This window comes from Canis lupus, chromosome 5, assembly GCF_011100685.1.
Source record: "Canis lupus familiaris isolate Mischka breed German Shepherd chromosome 5, alternate assembly UU_Cfam_GSD_1.0, whole genome shotgun sequence".
Classification (NCBI taxonomy): domain Eukaryota; kingdom Metazoa; phylum Chordata; class Mammalia; order Carnivora; family Canidae; genus Canis; species Canis lupus.
This window is the reverse complement of record NC_049226.1, coordinates 14,395,965-14,409,569: the sequence shown is the minus strand read 5'-3', so window position 1 is coordinate 14,409,569 and position 13,605 is coordinate 14,395,965. Positions and strand designations below refer to the sequence as shown.

Below are 13,605 nucleotides of genomic sequence, written 5' to 3'. Positions count from 1 at the left end.
CAGATGGAGAAGAGGGGCTGTTTCTTTAGTCGAGATGCAGGTCAGATCCAAGGTGAACTTCCTGCCCTCTGCATTGAGGAAGAGAGGGTGGAGCAGTGGGCAGGGGCCCAGCACAGCCTCTTCCGTTGAGGAAGAGAGGGCGGAGCAGTGTGAGCAGGACAGATTCTGTGGGATTTGGTGGCTGCCCACAGAGCTCTGCTGGCACCAAGGGCCTGTTGGAGATCTCAGCCCAGGAGGAGGACCTCTTCTGGAGGGGAAGGTTGGGTGAGGGTGGAGAGGGTACTTGACAAGGACCAGACAGCAGATTATGGGGGTGGATAGTACTCCCCAGCAACAGAGTCGGGAACCATGGGGGCCCAGCTCCCCCTGCATATGGCATTCACACTGACTTCATGTGCCTAGGAAGGCTTGCACCTTGGACATTTAAACACCTCATGCATGTCCGCATGTGAATGCATGTCTGCGCATGTACACTCATGTAACCACAATACAGTTGCATGAGGTAGTAGAGGATGGTCCTTGCTAGATCGCCAATTCAGCCTCACTTCAAAGAGCTGTCATGATAAGAGACAGAGGGTGAGAAAGCCCTCTGCAAACTTTTAAAGTCTGCTCTAGCCGTGTAGCCTGGTGAGGATCCGTGTTGTTGTCCTACCCTAGCTTCTCTTGACAATGGAGAGATGGGCACAGTGGCAGCATCTTGTGACTCCTCCACCAGCATTGGGCTGGCCCGTGGGGAGGAGGATGAGTGGGAACTACTCCCTTACTCTTGTCAGAGCCAAGGGAAGGGACTACTGAGGCTGAAGCTCTACTTCCTCCCAGCCCAGTTAGACATTCAAGTCAACCAAACCCAACTCTGTGGAGCATACGAGGATAAATAAGTCTCAGGGCTCTCTCCCAGGAATAGAGAGAAACACTGTGAGAACAGTAAGATATGGAAGATGGCAATACAGCCACAAATAGGTGTCTATCCTAGAGAAGAAAAAAGATAAAAGAGTACATAGAAAGGAGAAAATGTTGGAAGAGACAGTGACTTTGCCCCCAAATTAAAGGGACAAATACACTTTCAGAGGGGAGGGGGCTAAGACAGTGCTAAACAATAGAAAAAAGAAAAATGCCATTCACAGACACATTAGGGAGACATGTAAGTGCATCCGAGGGAGAAAACTTCCATGCAGATCACCTACCAATAAGGAGGAATCAGACAATGAGATGACAAGTGATATCTAGAAACCACTGAAATCTATATGTAGCTAAATATTTATTTAAATATGAGGGCAAAATAAAGACATCCTCAGGCATAAAGAGGTATGCAGAATGTATTCCAACAATTAAAAAAAAGTGGATCTTAAGAAGCACATGTAAGATGAGAAAAATAAGATTGAAGAATAATTTATTGGATTTTATTGTTGCTTGAATAAATGATGAATCTGTGGCACAATCTGGAACTAAAATCCAGATCATCTCAACATGACAGCAGTCAGGAGAGACTAGGGGTGGGAAGAGACCAAAACCAAACCAAACCAAAATAGCCAGGGGCACCTGGGTGGCTCAGTTGGTTAAGCACCCTCCTTCCACTCAGGTCATGATCTCAGAGTCCTGGAATTGAGCCCCACATCGGGCTCCCTGCTCAGCAGGGAATCTGCTTCTCCCTCTGCCCTCCCCCTGTTTGTGCTCCCTCTTCCTCTCTCAAATAAATAGAATCTTAAAAAAACGAAAACCAAAATAGCCCAAATGTCCCACATGTGAGAAAAATAAAAACATACTACTGAATAGCCCTTGGACTAAAGAGAAAATCTTAAGGGAAATGATGAATTACTTAGGATTAAATATCAAAGAAAGCTCTGCATATCACAATTTATGTACTACAGTTAAAGCAGTCCCACGAGGAAAATTTATAGCTTTAAATACATCTATCAGAAAACAAGAAGAGCTGAAAACAAACGAGTCATCTATGCAAATCAGAAGGTGAAAAAAAAAAAACAAGCAATAGAGAAAGCCCATATAATCAAGAAGAAAGTAAGATTAGAATAGGAATTAAAGAGGAGAGCCTGGGTGGCTCAGTAGGTTAAGCATCTGCCTTCGGCTGAGGTCATGATCCCAGGCTCCTGGGATTGAGCCCCATGTCGGGCTCCCTGGTCAGTGGGGATCCTGCTTCTCCCTTTCCCTCTGCCTCTCCCCCTGCTTGTGCGCGTGCGCTCTCTCTCTCTGTCAAATAAATAAAATCTTTTTTAAAAAAGCAGAAATCAATGAAATAAAAAATGATGCCAAGAATAAAAAACGGTATAAATGAGTACTAAAGACAAGAATTTCCTTGAAAAGGCAAAATGAACATCCTTTAAAAGACCGGTAAAATACATACCAAGCAAATACGAGCAGATTTTAAACTACAGGATTAATCTAACTCTGCAGAGCATCAGAGTTAGGTAAGCAAGAGCCAAGGGTCTCTACCAGGGGTAGGGAGAAAAAGATCGTGAAGTAGAACTAAGATTTTTAAATATAAAAATACTATTAGAGGGATGCCTGGGTGGCTCAGCGGTTAAGGGGCTGCCTTTGGCTCAGGGTGTGATCCTGGAGTCCCGGGATCGAGTCCCATATCGGACTCCCTGCATGGAGCCTGCTTCTCCCTTTGCCTATGTCTCTACCTCTCTCACGAATAGATACATAAAATCTTTCTAAAAATACTATTAGAACAATATACATGTATATAAAGTTATCTACAGTTGACCTATATGAAATGTACACATTTCTGGAAAATATGCTGAAATCGACACAAAAGAAAAAGAAGGCCTGAGCAGACTAATAGGATGTGGAGGAAAATGAACCCTCATGCCCTGCCGGTGGGAATGCAAACTGGTGCAGCCACTGTGGAAATCATTATGGAGTTCCTCAAAAAGTTAATAATAGAACCACCCCACGATCCAGTAATTCCACTACTGGGTATGCATCTGAAGAAAATGAAGACACGAACTGGGAAAGATATCCGCACCCCCGTGTTGCCGTGGAGGGGAAGTTGGGATTGAGATAACGAAGTCTGGACCAACTGTGGTTAAAATACTCTACTTTTGCGATTTTGCAACAGCACAGACACATTTCTAGGCCCCTCCCAGGATCCCGGAGAGGATAGTAGACCTGTATCTGATAATAGCACTGAAAATCACAAAGGCCTCAGGCATTAACAACAAAGGCCCAAGACCACAAAGGGGGGGAAGCATTAAACTTTACAAAAATCGTTAAATGAAAGACCTAAATAAAGAGAAATACTTTATCCATGTTTGGAATGACTTAATTTTGGAAAGATGTCTATTAGCCCCAAATTAATTTCTACATTCAATTAAATTCCAGAAGGAATTTTGGGGAATTAAACAAAGTGAGTATAAAATTTCTATCGAAGAATCGAGATCCACAAATAGCTAATCCAATTAAAAAAGAAGCAACAAAGAAACAACTTGTTCTGCTGATAATCAAACTGATTACAATAAAAGCGTAATAATAAAAGCAGTGTGTTATTGGCATAGGGACAGACAAATAAGCAAAAGGAACAGAATAAAGGGCCAGAAGCAGACCTAGTCACACATAAATAAACTGAATTAAAATAAGTCTAAATAAAAAACCACAAGGGGACTCCCTATGAGAGAGATAGCGTCACATATCGGTGAGAGAATGAGTGATTTTGTAAAAGTCACCAGAAAAAAATGGTTCACTTCTTTGGAAATGAATTAAGTTGGGTTGGTGCTTAACACTAGATTTTTAAAAATTCCCAAGTAGAGAGAGTCCTACATGTGAAAAGTAAAATTATAAACACAAATGAAAGAAAATGTATTAAAAATAACTTGTGAAGCTGAAAGTGAGCATTTCTTTGAAAACAATTTAAAAAATAACCAGACACAAACCATAAGGAACAAAATAAATAGATTTGGTCACATCCACATTAGAGATTTTTGTTTAAAAAAACCCACAACGGTATAAGCAAAGTTAACAGAGGAGCAACAGACTGGGAGTAGATATTTTTGGAAGTCTAAAACTGACAAAGGTTTATATCCAGCATATACAAAGAACTGCAAATCCCTAAGAAAAACACAAGTATCGGGATGCCTGGGTGGCTCAGTGGTTGAGCGTCTGCCTTTGGCTCAAGTCGTGATCCTGGGGTCCTGGGATCGGGTTCTGCATCGGGCTCCCTGCGGGAAGCCTGCATCTCCCTTTGCCTGTGTCTCTGCCTCTCTGTCTGTCTCTTATGAATAAATAGATTAAAATCTTAAAGAAAAAAGAAAAGAAAAACACAAGTTTCTAAAAGAAGAAAGGAAACAGGGATATAAACAGGCCATTCATAGAAGTGGCCATTTGAAGAGCTAATAGCTACATAAAGAGTTACTTAATTTCCTTAACACAAATTAAAATAAGGTATCATCTTACCCCCTCGGACTGGCAAAAATAAGAAAATCGGAATTCTATCAGAGACTAGTGAGGAGGCGGGAAAGGGAAGGCCTTCAGTTCCTACTGGTGGAAGGTGTAAACTGGGCACGGAGAAGTTGGGTGGCCTGGGTACTGAGGGTCTGGTGCCCCATTGCTGCCACTCACACACTGGGGGGTAGGGCTCCGCAGGGTCTCCCGTCGGTGCATGGTGGACACGTGCGGGCAGGTGTCAGTCGTGGTCACGATCTGAGCCAGCGCCGTGTCCTTCAGTGGGGGCGGCATAAAGAGCCTGTGGCATTGTCGCACGATGGCATGCCACCCGCAGTCAGAGGTAACGAACTGCATCTCTGTTCAGCAACTGGGGGAGATCTTGCAAGCAGCCCAGAGGGAAGAATTTTAAGAACCGGAAAGGAATTGATAGCGTGAAACCATTTATGTAAAAATTTTTTTAAGGATTTATTTATTTATTCATGAGAGACACACAGAGATAGGCAGAGACACACAGAGAGGCAGAGACACAGGCAGAGGGAGAAGTAGGCTCCCTGCTGGGAGTCTGTGCAAGACTCGATCCCAGGACCCCGGGTTCACCACCTTGAGCCAAAGGTAGACGCTCAACCACTGAGCCATCCAGGTGCCCTGAAACAAGTCATTTTAAAATGGGAACACTAGTCTTTTCTGGGAGACCACTTCTGGAGCCAGGGCTCGTCCTCCGGGGTCCCAGGTCTCATTAGGCTCCCTCATGGCCTCACCTTGAGGATACTGCTTGCCTCTCTGTTTGCATTTAAAAGCAAGAGAGAAAAAAAAAGTAAATGAGATCAGGGGTAAAAAGCAAAAGGATTACTTAATAAAACAGTAGAGATCAAAACAGTAAAAACAGAAAGCTCTGGTAAAAAGACAAAAAGCTCCACTGGATGGGATCATAAAGGGCGAAGTGAGTCTTTTGTCTAAATTAAAATAAGCCATAAAGTAAGGAGCCCAAGATTCAGTGCGTGGAGCTCCCAGAGGCTGCAGCTCGGGGCCTGGCACTGGGGGCTCTCCTGCCTTCTCCCTTAGGCTCCGGACCCCAGGCCAGATACTGAGATACCCCACCTGATGGGGCAGGGCTGATGGAGAGTCTCTCCCCACGGAGTCCACAGTTCTGGGCTGGGAGCACGTTCTGGCCTCCCAAGTCACCTTCCCTGACCTCTGCTCCTGTGTCCACCTGCCCTTTGCCCAGGTGGTCTCTGCCCCCTGCCTCCCTCCTGTGCTCCTACCACACCTGCCGGCCCAGTAGGGAAGGGCAGTGTCGCGACCTGTCCCCTGTTGGCCACAGGACCCCGGCAAATAGCTGAGTCTCAACGGCCTTATCTCTGAAATGGGGAGAATCATCACATTGGCCCTGCCTGCCTCCCAGGCATCTTTTGGGGCCCCAGGACACTACGGGAGGCTGAGGGGTTTTGCTGATGGAGGATCAGTTCATGAAGCCTTAAGTGAATTCCCACCCCGACAGAGGGAGTGCATTCCGTTATCCTTGAACTGAGTGCAGGTAACACCCAAGATACCCCCTCCATGCCTGGAAAAGTGTGGAGGTCATTAGTCGGTGCTTAATAGGTATTGATTGATTGATCAAAAGGGCTTGCATTCTCATTGTTTTCCTGCCTCTCCAGCCAGGCTGCGAAATCTTTAGAAGATAAACCTCTTCTCTCTGCTTCCCTCCCTCCCATTTGTCCCATCAATTATCAAATACTTGAGCATCTAACTATGTTCCGAGCCCTACACAGCCCTGCCCTCCGAAAGCCTGCATTCTGTTTCTGGAAATCAAGGAAACAGACAAATAGCAGAAGGAAATGCAGATTCTGAGAAGTGGAGTGGTCACACAAAAAAGATTGAGACGGGGGCCACTGGGGAGGGTGGCCAGGGTGGGCCTCTGGGGAGAGGGCTTCAGGGTGGGTGGGTGGCAGGATGGCCACAGTGGTGGAGCTGAGGGAGGAGTGGTCTAGTGAGAGGGAAACAGGTCTGCACTGGGCCCCAAGGTGTCAAAGCAGGGAAAGGTAGTCTGCAGGACTGGAGCAGGAGGAGGCAGAGGGAAGGAGGTGAAACCCGAGATGGAATCCAGAGCCAAATTACATGATGGGTTCCTGTGGGCCAAGAAAGAAACATGGATTTTCTTTCCAGGGCAATAGGGAGCCACAGAGGGAGTCAGGGGAGCAGTGTGATCTATTTTATACTTTTGAGACACTTTCTCTCTGGGATCGAAGAGCATATTAAACATGGTGAGGATGGGGTAGAATGGTGGGTAGAGGTGGGTAGAGGGGTAGAGGGTGGGTCAGAATGTGGGACTTCCTATGGGACACCAGGTCTGGGGGAGGGAGGGGACAGTTAATGACTCAGAGGGCTCAGGACACATGGGCCAAATGCAATGGACCAGCCTCATTTACATCCTGATTTGAACAAACCAACTATAAAAAGCCATTTCTGAGGCAACTGGGAAAACACAGATTGAGTATTAGATAATACTGAGGAGCCATTGCAAATTTTGTTAGGCGTGTTAATGGTATGGTAATTAGGGGAAAGGAAGAGAAGTCCTTATCTGCTAGAGATACAGATTGAAGTCTTTGCAGGTGAAATGAAATGATGTCTGAGATTTGCTTTAATATACAGCAGGAAAAAAAATTCTGTGTCTGGGAGAAGAGATGAAACGAGATTAGCAAAATGTTGATAAGTTTTGAAGCTGGGTGATGGTACATGGGGGTTCATTATACCAGCTTCTGAAATCTTCTGAAAAAGTTAAATTTTTTTTTTTTTTTTTTTAGTGGGAGGAATTGGAAAGAAACCATCCATGGACACTCTGCTCACTGCCCCACGCAGACGTACTTGACCGGGAGCTGCGGACTCAGACAAACCTGGGGCAGCTTCCAAGCCGGCTGGTTGCTTTCTGTTACCTTCAGGTACAGCCACTGTTTCTTATCTGTAAAGTGTTGGGCTTTTAGAAGTAGTAAATAGTGCACCTAAAGCCCAAGCTTAGCTACCCAGGCAGTGGTTACTACTGTTCAGTTCCTGGTGGCCATCATACACGTGGTGCAGATGGGCCTGAGGCCCAGCATGGCTGGATTCTGGAAACTTCCCTCGGGGATTAGCCTCCCATATCTAGAAAGCAAAGGCCAAATACACGCATTGGGGAGCACAAGCCACCAGACATGTGCACACAGCCCTGGCTTGCATTTGCACACCTGCGCACACACAGACACCCCTCCACGGAGAGGCCTCCTCCTGGCACAGCCTGAGCAGGCTTGGAGTGTGACCTCTAGGAGAGGCCGGGGTGTCCTCCACCAGAGGGCCAAGAGTGAGATGAAGAGGGTCGTGCTCAGAGGAGACAGGCTGTGTGGCCCATCAGGAGACTGGGTAACATAATGGAGGTAAAGGGGGAGCCATGGGGTAAGCAAGGGGCTGAGGAGACCCTGTAGTAAGAAGGGGGACAGGCTGGGACCTTGGGACCCTGCAGGAGGGGCAAGAGGCAATGCCTGCCTAGAAAGTCTTCAAATACAGGAAGGACAAGGAAAGCAATGGCCAGACTACCAGCAGCATGAAAACATTTGTCTCCCAGGGGCCTGTCTGGAGTCTCTGAGCGAGCGAGAGAGCGAGCGAGAGAGTGAGCGAGAGAGCAAGCGGCTATCCTTGAGCCCCTGAGAGAGCTGGATGACCTCACAGGCCCCTCGCTGCCCCCCAGCTCTCCACATGACAGCCGCCTCTGTCTTTGTGCTGGGGCCAGAGGAATGCAGGCCAGGCCAGGCCCCCAGAGGCCCTTCCTCTCTGGTCTGGCTTTTGATCTGAGAGCCATGCAGCTTCCAGAGCCACGAAGGAGACTCTTGGATCAGAGAGGTAGCCCCTGGGGGGTGTGTGGGAGAGTTAGCCCCCACCTGCCCGGGTAGCAAAAATAATCAAAGGGTCCTCTGCCAGAGAGAGACAGGGAAGCGCAGAGGGACCTGTGCCTGAAGGATGGGGAGTGAGGGAGAGAGGGGCAGCGGAGGAAGCTTCTGGGGCTCAGGCTTGGGGGGAGGGGCAGGTATGCTGGGGCACCTCCAGCTTCCAGTGGGAAAGGCAGGGAGGCAGGGCAGAGAGGACCAGTGCTCTCTCCCTGCGCCCTCGCTTCTCCCCACTACAGGCACTGGGGCAACAGGCTCTTCTTGCAGGTCTCATCCCTGGGAAGACACTTTTATTTTATTTTTTTAATATTTTATTTATTTATTCATGAGAGACACAGAGAGAGAGAAGCAGAGACACAGGCAGAGGGAGAAGCAGGTTCCATGCAGGAAGCCTGATGTGGGACTCGATCCGATCCCGGGACTCCAGGACCACGCCCTGGGACGAAGGCAGGTGCCAAACTGCTGAGCCACCCAGGGATCCCAGGAAGACACTTAGAATCAAATCCTGAGTTGAGTGGCAGGAGGGAGGAGGAGACCCGTTCTGCCTTCGTTTGCTGTATTTTCCAGAGAACAATCTGGGGAGTCGCTAATCCTGCCCACATCACATTAACACCAATAAACCACCCTGAGGACTCCCACTCTTCAGTTGTCAACATTCATGAACTCCAGAGCCTGGTGCGACTTCCAAGTGGCCTCCCTCCCAATGCAGGCCTGGCAGGAGGAGCCGGTGGGGGGGCCCCGCCCTCGGTTTGCTCTGAGTCCTTGGGGTCTGAGTGGGGGCTCAGAGCCCCCAAAGTCTTGCAGACACCTGTGTTGGAAAGGGGGCTTATTGGCTTCTCCCAATCCAAGAGAACTTGTCTCCTCCACCGCCCTAGGAAGGCACAGTTTCCCTGCTGCGGGGTCTCCTGGCCCTGTCCTGGTGGAGTGGGGAGCACCTTGCTGGAGGCTCAGGCTACCCTAGGCCCGCCAGGGCTGGGGGCTGGGCTCCTTTAGTAGACCAGACCACTAGGCACTGCAAGGTGGTGGGTTTTTTTTTTTAATGTTTATTTAAATTCAGTTAATTAACATATAGTGCGTTATTGGTTTCAGAGGTAGAGTTCGGTGATTCATCAGTTGCATAGACACCCCGTGCTCCTCCCATCACCTGCCCCCCTCCACGCCCATCACCCGGTTACCCCGTCCCCCCACGCCCGGCCCCTCCAGCAACCCTCGGTTTGTTTCCTCTCTGGTTAAGAGTCTCTTTTGCCACCACAAGGTTAAGTGGTCTGCTCAGGAGCGTGGGATCAGGGCGGGGAGTCCGATGAGCTCTTATTTGCCTTGGTCCACCACCAGACCCGCCTCACCCCAGGGCTCACCCCGAGAGCCTCCAGGGCTGAGGAACAGCTTTTGGGAAGTCCAGCAGCTTCCAGGAGCTGAGCCTCCTCATGTGATGGCTGCAGAATCACGTCCTGTCCCTCTGGATTTCCTTCTGGGGTGAAATCTCTGTCCCTAGGGGTGAAGATGGACATCCCAAGGTCGTAGTGATCGTAGGGGCGTCTAGGAGCGGAGCCCCAAAACCACCACAGCTTTCCCTCGAAGCAACTTTCTTATCTGAAAAAATTCAGACGCCTTGGCCTTCTGCTCTACAACATGTGCCTCTTTGTTTTAAATTACTTACCAGTTAACTCAACTTCCTCCTGAGAACCTTTGAGTAAGTTCACATTCCAGGAGGTGGGCCATGTTTGGCGGGTGTCTTCATGTGCTCCCCAGAACTGTGAGGGACTTAACGAGCTTTAGTTTGGGCAGTGAGGCTTCGAATGATCTGTGTGCCTGTCTCACTGGCTCGCTGCGCTCATGTGTAGGAGCACTTTTTATCTGGGGTGGGAAGGTCTTTATTAAGGGACTGTCGTAGTTTCCTGGGACTGCCATAGCACGTTACCACACACCAGGTGCCTTAAAACAACAGAAACAAAATCTGTCACAGTAAGGAGACCAGAGGTCTGAAAGTAAAGTGTTGGCTGAGCCATGCTCCCCTCAACACTGTAGGGCAGGGTCATCGCTTGCCTCCTCCACCTCCTGGTGGCTCCAGGTGTTCCTTGGCTTGTGGCCACATCACTCCCACATCTGCATCTGTCTCTACATCACCTTCTCCATTAGTTCAGAAGAGGAGCGATCCAGGCTTGCCATGATGGAGTGTTGGGGAAAAGCAGCCCCACCCCACCTTAGAGTTGTTCAACATTAGCCAGGTGAGAAGAAGGTGGTTCTAGGTTTTAGAGGTAAGGGGGACCCTTACCCTAAGACCCAGCGTGGAGCCAAGGGTGGCTGGCAGATGAAGAGTGACAGGGTGATGATAGCATCCGTTCCTTGGGCTCAGGCTGGGGGTAGTTAGGGCTGTGCTGCTTGGAGCAACACTCTGAGAAACTGCTGTGTCCTAAGAAGCCCCCCATCCCCACGGGGGCCGTGACATCAGCTGGGGCCTCGGTCAGTCCCCTTCTGTCTCAGCACTTTGGTCTGAGCCTCAGGGGAAGCTTGGTTCATAGGAATGTGCCCCCTGCTTCACAAGGCGGTCTCCCCTGCCACAAGGATGGGTGGGGGGTAGGCAGGCATCCCCGGACATTGTGCACTGAGGGACAGGTGGCTGTGGCATGAGGAGCTCCAGCTCTTGTCTCCTGGGCATCCTGGTGACGGGGATGGAGTCAGCTCCAGGTTTCCTTCAAGACACTGGGAAGTGCCATGGAACCAGCATGGGTGTGTGCCTGGGTGCTGGTGGGGGCGGGAGGGATGGGCTGGGGAGAGGCCTGAGTATTTGCTCTCTGAGGAGAGACCCGTGCAGGTTACCTTCCCCTCACGCTGGGTATGGGCCACTCTGCCTACATGATCGTGCTCTACATTTGAATGCCTGTTGCCCCATGAAAACATCCCCACATCTGAGGCAGCACACCTATCCTAGCAACGCCACGGTGACTCAGGGCCCCTCTTAGACTCCTTCTGGGCACTGCCATCAGGGCTCTTTTATAGCAACCAGACGCCTTGCTGTACAGTCACTCCTCGCCGTTGACCTTGACAGCAGCCCACAGCCTGATGGGTCCCTGTGTGCCAGGCTTGGCTCTGGATGCCTCCTGTTTAAAAAAACAAAAAAACAAAAAACAAAACATCTGGTGCATTCAGTGGTCTTCAGCCAAAGCCTTTGAGAATCCACAAAGGCAGCAGGTATTTGCTGTTTGAGGATGGCTTTGGGTTTTGGAAATGATGTTGAGGCTCTCCGAGCTGAGAACCGTGTAGCAGGGAGAGCTCTGTAGAGCAAGAAGAGGGGCTCCAGAGGGGCTGGCGGGCTGCCCAGTGCCATCCTCAGCTCTCAGCCCGTTGTTGTGCTGCTGTGGCACCTCTGGTGGCCATGGCAGATGTGGCCTCGTGGTAGCTGGCTCCGCTTGCTACCTGCTCCGGTGTTCCCTCTCATCCCTTGTCCTGGTGGGTTTTGTATTGTTTGCAGGGGATCCTTGGCAGGACTGAGCTTCATTTGCCGCCACCAGTAACCAGCTCACTTACCTTTGGCTTGGCCTTTCTCCTTCCCTGTTTCTCTCTTTCCACCATGGCTTGTCCAGGGATCTCTTCCCCAAGGAAGCTACCTGCATGGAAGACTACACTTGGGGGACCCAGGCTGACAGCTGCCCTGTGGGCTTTCTTTTGAAGTTTTATGAATGAACTCTTTCAACAGAGCCTGACAAGTGAGTCATGCATCTAGTGACGTGTGTCCTCAGGCATTGCCTCATGGGCCTTTTTTTTTTTTTTTTTGATCCCCCTTCTTGTTTTAAAAAACAGGTTTATTGAGATCTTACACAGCATACAACTTGCCCATTTGAAGTGTGCAATCCAATGGTTCTTAGTATATTCACAAAGTTTTGCAAACATCACCACAATCAGTTATAGAATATTTCCATCACTCCACAAGGAAACATGGTACCCATTAGCAGTCATAACCATTTCCCCCTCAAACCTGCTCCCTAGCCCAGGTAACTACTAATCTACTTCTTGTTTCTATAGATTTGCCTATTCTAGATGTTTCATTTAAATAGAATCATACAATATGTGGCTATTTTGTGTTTGACTCCCTTCCCTTAGCATAATGTTTTCAAAATTCATCCAGGTTGTAGGATGGATCAATAATTAATTTCTTTTTTTTTAAATTCCCATCATCTGTTTTACCCATCCCCCACCTTACCCCCACCCCCATGACCATCAGTTTGTTCGCCATCATTAAGAATCTGTTTCTTGGTTTGTCTCTCTCTCTCTTTCTTCCTTTGCTCTTTTGTTTCTTAAATTCCACATATGGGTGAAATCATATGGTATTTGTCTTTCTCTGACTTATTTCTTTTAGCATTATACTCTCTAGCTCCATCCATATCATAGCAAATGGCAAGATTTTATTTTTTATGGATGAATAATATTCCATTGTATATATGTAATGTGTGTGTATATATATATATATATATATATATATATATATATATATATATATACTGTATCTTCTTTATCCATTCATCAACTGATGAACACTTGGGCTATTTCCATATCTTGGCTATTGTAAATAATGTTGCCATAAACATAGGTGTGCCTGTATCCATTTGAATTAATGTTTTTGTATTTTTGGGGTTATTATCCAGTGATATGATTAATGGGTCACAGTGTAGTTCTATTTTTAAGGTTTTGAGGAACCTCCATACTGTTTTCCACAGTGGTGGCTACAGTTTGCATTCCCACCAACAGTGCATGAGTGTTCCTTTTTGTTCACATCCTCGCCAACACCTGTTGTTTCTTGTGTTTGATTTTAGCCATTCTGACAGGTGTGAGGTGATATATCTCAGTTTTGATTTACATTTCCCTGATGATGAGTGATGTTGAGCATCTTTTCATGTGTCTGAGGGCCACCTGTACGTCTTCTTTGGGGAAATACCTGTTCATGTCTTCTGCCCATTTTTATTTATTTTTCTTTTTTAAAAAGATTATTTATTTGAGAGAAAGAGAAAGAGGGAGAGAGAAAGCAAGTGAGTGCAAACAGTGGGAAGGGGCAGAGGGAGAGGGAGAAAGAGAGAGAAGCAGGTCTCCCTGTTGAGTGTGGAGCCTGACACAGGGCTCGCCTCACCATCCTGATCATGACCTGAGCCAAAATCAAGATTTGGTCAACGGAGCCACCCAGGCATCCCTGCCCATTTTTAATTGGATTATTTGCTTTTTGGGTGTTGAGTTGTATAAGTTCTTTATGTATTTTGGATAGTAATCCTTTATTGGATATGGCATTTGCAACTATCTTCTCCCA

The 13,605-nt window shown here is 48.0% G+C and overlaps 1 long non-coding RNA gene across 24 annotated transcripts in view; it reads left to right on the top strand.

Moving 5' to 3' along the window:
* The window catches only part of LOC111095807, a 167,399-nt gene extending 158,455 nt beyond the window's left edge, over positions 1-8,944 (top strand). For 22 of the 24 annotated variants that reach the window (XR_005359174.1, XR_005359173.1, XR_005359163.1 and 19 more), the window contains 3 exons: positions 7,203-7,337; positions 7,994-8,268; positions 8,645-8,944. This is a non-coding gene — a long non-coding RNA (uncharacterized LOC111095807). Of the gene's footprint in view, positions 1-7,202; positions 7,338-7,993; positions 8,385-8,644 lie in introns of those variants that run through there. The other 2 variants (XR_005359158.1, XR_005359156.1) reach the window with 2 other exon arrangements.
* The last annotated feature ends 4,661 nt before the right edge of the window (positions 8,945-13,605 follow it).